This window comes from Triticum urartu, chromosome 3A (assembly GCF_056163025.1).
Source record: "Triticum urartu cultivar PI428250 chromosome 3A, HENAU_Tu73, whole genome shotgun sequence".
In the NCBI taxonomy this organism is placed as follows: domain Eukaryota; kingdom Viridiplantae; phylum Streptophyta; class Magnoliopsida; order Poales; family Poaceae; genus Triticum; species Triticum urartu.
Window position 1 is genome coordinate 696,440,189 of NC_141875.1, and position 8,281 is coordinate 696,448,469.

Here is an 8,281-nt window from a genome sequence, read left to right on the forward strand (position 1 = left end):
AGCCACAACGCCACGTCACTCGGACACATTGTAGCCCTTGCTACATGAGACGATCGCCCGCAATCCACAAAAGTTACGCCAAACATCTAAGGCCGTTGTTGTCCCAACATACTAGCCAGACTGGCCCATCAGATCGTTTCTACCGGGCCGACGAACTCACTACCCTTGCCGCATTAGGTCACAACCCATGCAACACTGAGCGGCTAGCCTACAGCCTAGAGTTGTCGCCGCACCTCCATTCGAGATCGCTGCCTTGGTGCACACCCATTGTTCAGAGTCGTCGCTCCGGCATCACAAACCCATACCACAGAGCAGCCGACCCAAAGTGCCATGACCCACCAAACCAGAAAGGAACACTGAAAGAAGAGTAGATGGCGGCACGACAACGCCCAAAGGCAACACCAGTGGATAGTAGCGCATTTACCAAACCAAACACGACCACCCGCAGCAAAGAAAAGACAAGGATTCGTCGTGATGCCTTCAAGAAGGGAAACGACGCCCACAGACGCTGCCATCATAGAACTTTTCCTCAAAACCATATCCATCACAATAAAGATACTCAAGAGTACCGTAGGTCTCCAAGGCAACGCCGGAGAAGGCTAAAATTGATTAGATGCGAGACGCGCAACCGGGCGAAGAGGCACATAGCACCGCTAAGGTGGACGTCCACACGACGAGCTAGACCCAGTCGATGCACCAGACAGAGAGCATGGGAAGCCGACACCATCGTGACTAACGCATAGGACACAACGAAACCTTCGACAGGAGCATGGGCTCCTCTCGAGATCTCCCAAAGCTTCGTGTGCTTCTTGTCTCCCAAAAAATACGTGTTAAATCAGCGACTTATGTTAACCTCTGTAGATACTGATTTCCTGCGAAACCAAAAACAAGCAGAAAACAAGAACTGACATTGAGCACTAAACTAATAGGTTAGTCCAGAAAAATAGTATAAATTGCTATAAAATGTATATAAAAATGATAATATAATAGCATGAAAGAATCAAAAATTATAGATACGTTTGAGATGTATCAACAACTTGCATGATCATCCTTGTGTCCTCATCTAAATCCTCCATCTTCAAGGCGTGAGCATCTTCGTGTCCTCCGGGGCAGCTGCAATCCCTACCTTCTTTTTCTCGAGCATGGCCTTATTCTCTTTGAGCTTGAGTTTCTTCTGAGTCGCCACCATCAACATGATAACTATCTCGTCCATGCATGCCTACTTGACGTCTGAGCCTTGACATATGCCCCCTCTTTCTTCACCAAGATGTCTCCAAACCTCCCTGTCATCTTGTCCGCCACACCTTCTTGCTTCACCCTCTCCTCCTCCGACTTCTTGTCCCCAAACCCTCTTCTAACCTTCTTGGGCGGTTCTTTTGTTGGGTTGGTTGGATCACCGGTTTCTTCCTCGGTGCCATGGGCGACGGTCTTAGCAATGTATAGCTTCCACTTGGGTTGTCCATTCAACTTCAACCAACAATGCATGACAGCGAAGGTTTTCTTCTCCAACTTTAAGAACACACTACATGCATGGGAAGGCTACAAAATAAAACATTGTCAACAATGCATATCCGGCAACAAAGGATCAACAAAACAATGCATATTCGGCTAGAAATGATCATCAAAACAATGCATATCCGGTTACAAATTGTTAATAAAACAATGCATATCTGGCTACAAATGGTCAACAAAACAATGCATATGAGGCAAAATTCCTGGTTCAGGAGGTTTAAACAAGACTTTCATCTTCTGAAATATAGATCATCTGTTGAACTTGAAGGCTACAATAACACCTTCCGGCAAAACAATGCATATCCGGCTACAATCTTGTGTGCTTTGTAAAACCATGTAAATCCTACACATTTACCATGTTTGCTTAATACAATGAGACTGTAGGAAACTCTCCTACAGTCATTTAAAGCTAAAAAAGAATGCATATCCGGTTACAGAAGATCAACAAAACAATGCATATCCGGCTACAAATGGTCCACACAACAATACATATCCAGCTACAAATGATTTACACAACAATGCATAAATGGTTGCAAATAATCTACACAATCTCGTAATGCGCGGTTGGGCGACGGTGGGAGGACCCACGGCCTAGGCCCCGACCTCCACCATGTCCCCCACCAGCACCCGCACCACCACGACCACCACCTACGCCTCCACCAGCCTTTTGATTCTTGAGTGTTGGCGCCTTTGCATCCTTCGCTTTGACGTGATGATTTTGCCGTCTCAACAAGTTGATCTTCCAGACGAGCATGAACCCCCGTCCTGCGTGTCCATGCATCGACGGCGGGAAGAAAGAGAGCGGGCGAAAAAGGGTGAGAATTGGATGAAGAGCGGTGGGATGAAAGAAAAGACTGGGGGCAGGGAGAGACTGCTCGAACTGACGGCTGTCACAGTGCCGGGCGGGGCCATGTTCACGCCGGCTGCTGCTGCTCGATCGATCGTCCATGCGCATGTGGTGAGATTCCCGCGTGCGTAGGATGCGAAGCTGAAAGGAGACGGAGCTCGCGCATGGTGGCCGTGCGTGCTGATTGGCACATCGTCTATTCAAAGCTTCCAATCTATCTATCCATCTCCATCGAGTTCCTGAGTTTTCGCACGTAAACTATGCACAACTATAATACTATTGCCACTTTGCCAGCGTCGCGATCCCATATAATACTATCGTGTTCTTCACGAGCGGCAGCATGTCGGAGCGATTTGCGCATCGTATTCTGCACTGCACGAAAAAGAAATGGCAGACATCGCGGTCAGTGTACACGCATTGCACCAGTGATCCGTCCCGAAATTTCGAAGCTCCACATGCTTCAGAGTGTCCTGTTCACGCTTCAGAGTGTCGGCGAGTCGGAACGGGACGCATACGCGCACGGCCGCGCTCCTGTACTGGGACGTGGGCCGTCGCCGACGGTTGCAAAGCTAGCACTGTAGGGATGGTGAGTCAGCTTCGAGATGGGGCCGATCGTAACTGCCACTGCCTTTCGGTTTTCGTTCCTGGCCCTGCCATTGCGGTGCCCCATGTCCACTACGTAGATCGGGAACGCGCCTTGGCGCGAGGGTATCCATTCCAACGACATGGCAAAGCAGGAAAAGATCAAACAATTTGGACAACTAATTTCTGGTTCAAGAGAAAGAAATAACATTCACTATGCATGCATGGTATCTGTCAAAGCACTAACAATGCATTTGGTATTTCATGAGTATGAGATACATTAAAGGCTCTAATTGGGGGCAAGCCGTCGGTGTGAATATGAATGTGACCTCATGTTCTTTGTTTATGAATATGTAGTTTGTATTTTTTTCCGAGTATGTTAGTAATGTGACCTCATGTTCTTTTACAAATAGGTCCCTATACTTTATTAAAATCACAAACAATTAATAATAACATCTATTTTATCAAAGTTTTATAGTGTGACCCTCCTCACATATGTCGCTGCCGCCGTCACGAGGGGGGAGCGGGGAACGGCCACGTCGGGCCGACAAGGAGGGAATCCTATGGTGGGTTGGGCCCAGACCGTGTTTAGGGGTGTACCTATGGGCTGGCCTATCACAACCAAGTGAAAAGGTCCATCGGCCAAACCTCATCCGGCGAAAGTCAGAGGCCTAGATCCGTTGGTCAACTGTGCCGGGCTTAAACGGGACGGGAGACTTGGGGGATAGCCATGCTGCCAGGTCTTGCGTTGGGCCCTCTTACACGTCTAGAAGTGTGGTGGAAGGTGTAAGCACCGACAGCGGCTCCAGAGTGTGACCACCCTCACGGATGTCGTTGCCGCCGTCTCACGGAGGGAGGAAACGGCCACGTCGGGCAGACACACAAGGAATCTTGCGGTGGGTTGGACCCGGACCATGTTGGGGGTGTACCTATGGGCTGGCCTATCACAACCAGGTGAAAAGGTCTATCGGTCAAACCCCATCCGGCGAAAGTCAAAGGCCTAGATCCCCCGGTCAACTGTGCCAGGGTTAAACGGGATGGGAGACTTCGGGGGGGGGGGGGGGGGGGGGAACCATGCCGCCAGGTCTTGTGCTGGGCCCTCTTACACGTCTAGAAGTGTGGTTGTAGGTGCAAGCATCTGACACAAGGCTCCGGAGTGTCACCCCCCTCACGGACGTCGTTGTCGCCGTCTCACGGAGGGGGTAACAGCTACGTCGGGTCGGCACGGAGGGAATCTTGAGGTGGGTTGGGCCTGGACCGTGTTCGGGGCTGTACCTATGGGCTGGCCTATCACAACGAGTTGAAAAGGTCCATCGGTCAAACCCCGTCCGGCGAAAGTCAAAGGCCCAGATCCGTCGGTCAACTGTGCCAGGGTTAGACGGGACGGGGGACTTGGGGGGGGGGGGAGCCGCCGCCAAGTCTTGCGATGGGCCCTCTTACACGTCTGGAAGTGTGGTGGCACATGCAAACACCCGGCACGCAGCTCCGGAGTGTGACCCCCCTCACGGACGTCGCCGCCGCCGTCTCACGAAGGGGGAAATAGCCACGTCGGGCAGACATGGAGGAAATCTTGCGGTGTGTTGGGCCTGGACCGTGTTCGGGGGTGTACCTATGGGATGGCCTATCACAACCAGGTGAAAAGGTCCACTGGTCAAACCCCGTCCGGTCAAAGTCAACGGCCTAGATCCACCGGTCAACTATGCCAGGGTTAGATGGGACGGGGGACTTGGGGTAACCATGCTGCCAGGTCTTGCGCTGAGCCATCTTACACGTCTAGAAGTGTGGTGGCAGGTGCAAGCACCTGGCACACGGCTACGGAATGTGACCCCCCTCACGAACGTCACTGCTGCCGTCTCACGGAGGGGGGAAACAGACACGTCGGGCAGACACGAAGGGAATCTTGCGGTGGGTTGGGCCCGGACCGTGTTCGCGGGTTGATACGTCTCAAACGTATCTATAATTTTTTATTGTTCCATGCTGTTATATTACCATTCTTGGATGTTTTACAATCATTTTATAACAACTTTATATCATATTTTGGGACTAACCTATTGACATAGTGCCCGGTGCGAGTTGTTGTTTTTTGCTTGTGTTTTTTACTTTGCAGATATCAGTACCAAACGGAGTCCAAATGCAGCGAAACTTTTTGGAGAATTTTTATGGACCAGAAGGAACAAGTTGGGCCAAAGAAGTACCAGAGGGGAGCCCAGAGGGGGGCACAGCCCACCTAGGCGCGCCTAGGGGCGTGATACGTCTCCAACGTATATATAATTTTTGATTGTTCCATGCTATTATATTATCTGTTTTGGATGATAACGGGCTTTATTTTACACTTTTATATTATTTTTGGGACTAACCTATTAACTGGAGGCCCAGCCCAAATTGTTGTTTTTTTGCCTATTTCAGTGTTTCGCAGAAAAGGAATATCAAATGGAGTCCAAACGGAATGAAACCTTCGGGAGCGTGATTTTTGGAACAAACGTGATCCAAAGGACATGGAGTGGACGTCAAGCAATCAATGAGGAGGCCACGAGGCACCCTCGTGGGCCCCTCGTTGCTCCATCGACCTACTTCTTCCTCCTATATACATATTCATATACCCCGCAAACATCTAGGAGCACCACGAAACCCTATTTCCATCGCCGCAACCTTCTGTACCCAAGAGATCCCATCTTGGGGCCTTTTCCGGAGCTCCACCGGAGGGAGCATCGATCACGGAGGGCCTCTACATCAACTCCATGGCCCCTCCGATGATGTGTGAGTAGTTGACCTCAGACCTTCGGGTCCATAGCTAGTAGCCAGATGGCTTCTTCTCTCTCTTTGGATCTCAATACAAAGTTCTCCTCGATTCTCTTGGAGATCTATTCGATGTAATCTTCTTTTCGATGCGTTTGTCGAGATCCGATGAATTGTGGGTTTATGATCAAGTTTATCTATGAACAATATTTGAATCTTCTCCGAATTCTTTTATGTATGATTGGTTTATCTTTGCAAGTCTCTTCGAATTATCAGTTTGGTTTGGCCTACTAGATTGATCTTTCTTGCAATGGGAGAAATGCTTAGCTTTGGGTTCATTCTTGCGGTGCTCGATCCCAATGTATTGTATTGTTGCCATCAAGGATAAAAAGATGGGGTTTACATCATATTGCATGAGTTTATCCCTCTACATCATGTCATCTTTCTTAAGGCGTTACTCTGTTCTTATGAACTTAATACTCTAGATGCATGCTGGATAGCGGTCGATGTGTGGAGTAATAGTAGTAGATGCATGCAGGAGTCGGTCTACTTGTCACGGACGTGATGCCTATATACATGATCATGCCTAGATATTCTCATAATTATTCGCTTTTCTATCAGTTGCTCGACAGTAATTTGTTCACCCACCGTAATACTTATGCTATCTTGAGAGAAGCCACTAGTGAAACCTATGGCCCCGGGGTCTATTTTCCATCATACAAGTTTCCTATCTATTTTATTTTGCAATCTTTACTTTCAATCTATATCATAAAAATACCAAAAATACTTATCTTATTATTATCATATCTATCAGATCTCACTCTTGCAAGTGGCCGTGAAGGGATTGACAACCCCTTTATTGCGTTGGTTGCGAGGTTCTTATTTTTTTGTGTAGGTACGAGGTGACTCGTGCGTGGTCTCCTACTGGATTGATACCTTGGTTCTCAAAAACCGAGGAAAATACTTACGTTGCTTTACTGCACCACCCTTTCCTCTTCAAGGGAAAACCAACGCAGTGCTCAAGAGGTAGCAAGAAGGATTTCTGGCACCGTTGCCGGGGAGATCTACGCCAAGTCAAGACATACCAAGTACCCATCACAACTCTTGTCCTTCGCATTACATTATTTGCCATTTGCCTCTCGTTTTCCTCTCCCCCACTTCACCCTTGCTGTTTTATTCGCCCTCTTTTCCGTTCGCCTTCTTCCTGTATGTATCTTTGTTTGTGTTTCCATGTGCCTTCTATTTGCTTGCATCTTTGCTTGCTAAAAATCTATTGATATGGATCCACTTAAAGTGTTCTACTTGGATCATCTTCGATCCTTATGCGCTTGTGCTGAAACCCCAACTAGCCTAGTTGATGGGAAATCTTTAGATGAGCATGCTCATTTTGTGCGTCACCGTTTGTCTGAAAAAGGGAGACTATTATGGGATCAAATAAACAGATTGTTATGTTATGCTTGGAATATTTGTGAAATTTGTGATCTTACTTGTTGCTCTAAGAACCCTAAAAACACCTCCCCTGCCTATGTGAGTTTAATGATAATGAAATCTTATCTTCTTATGCAAAGGGTGTTTATAGTTACTATGATATCGAACAAATTGAAGAATTTGTTGCTTTTAAGGGTGCTTATGAAGTTGCTTCTTTGATTGAAAAGTATGATATTACTCTCTACGAATCTGAATTTTTTTACATACTTAAATATTGCTATGAAAACTATGCTCATAATGTCTATGTCAAAGAATTTATTGAAATAATGACCGCTGCTTCAGAAGAAAATAATGATATGCATGAATATATAGATAATTATGATTTCGATGATTTGATTGAAATATCCCTTGATGAACATGATGCTTGCTATTCTTGTGGCCATGATGCCAATATTTATGAAGATGAATTTTCTATAGTTCCTTATGTTAAACATGAGATCGTTGCTATTGCACCCATACTTGATGGTTCCTTCGATGAAAAGCATGATTGCAATGATGTTATTATAAATTCTATTAACGTCAATTGTGCTAATAATATGCAAAACCTCAAGCTTGGGGATGCTAGTTTTTCTATGACTACTATTTGTTGCAATGATCATGATTGGGGCGATTCTTCTTATGATCTTGAAAATTTATTTAAGCCCCATGATGAATATGAGATTGATAATAGTATTTGCAATATTATTGAAAGTGGGTTTGTAAGAGTGTCAACTTTAGATCCCACATATTTGGAGAATGTTCAATCTTATGAAATTTTTGATAAAGGTGGGTTTGGAGAGGTCATGACTTTAGTTAATGTTAATCCCACTATTTTGGAAGAGTGTCAACTTTGCATGCATGTGGATCGTGTTGAAAATATTTTATGTGATAGCTATTTTGTTGAGTTTGCTTATGATCCCACATTTAATTACTATGAGAGAGGATAATATGGTGGTAGAAATTTTCATGTTACTAAATTACCTCTCGTTATGTTGAGATTGCTATTGTTTCTTTCCACTTCCTTGCATATGCTAGTTTCTGCTTGCCTTGATAATTTGTTTGCATATAAGATGCCCTCTGATTTTGAATCTAGTATTAAAGAATTTATTACTTTGCAAAAGAGTTTCAATGCTTTGA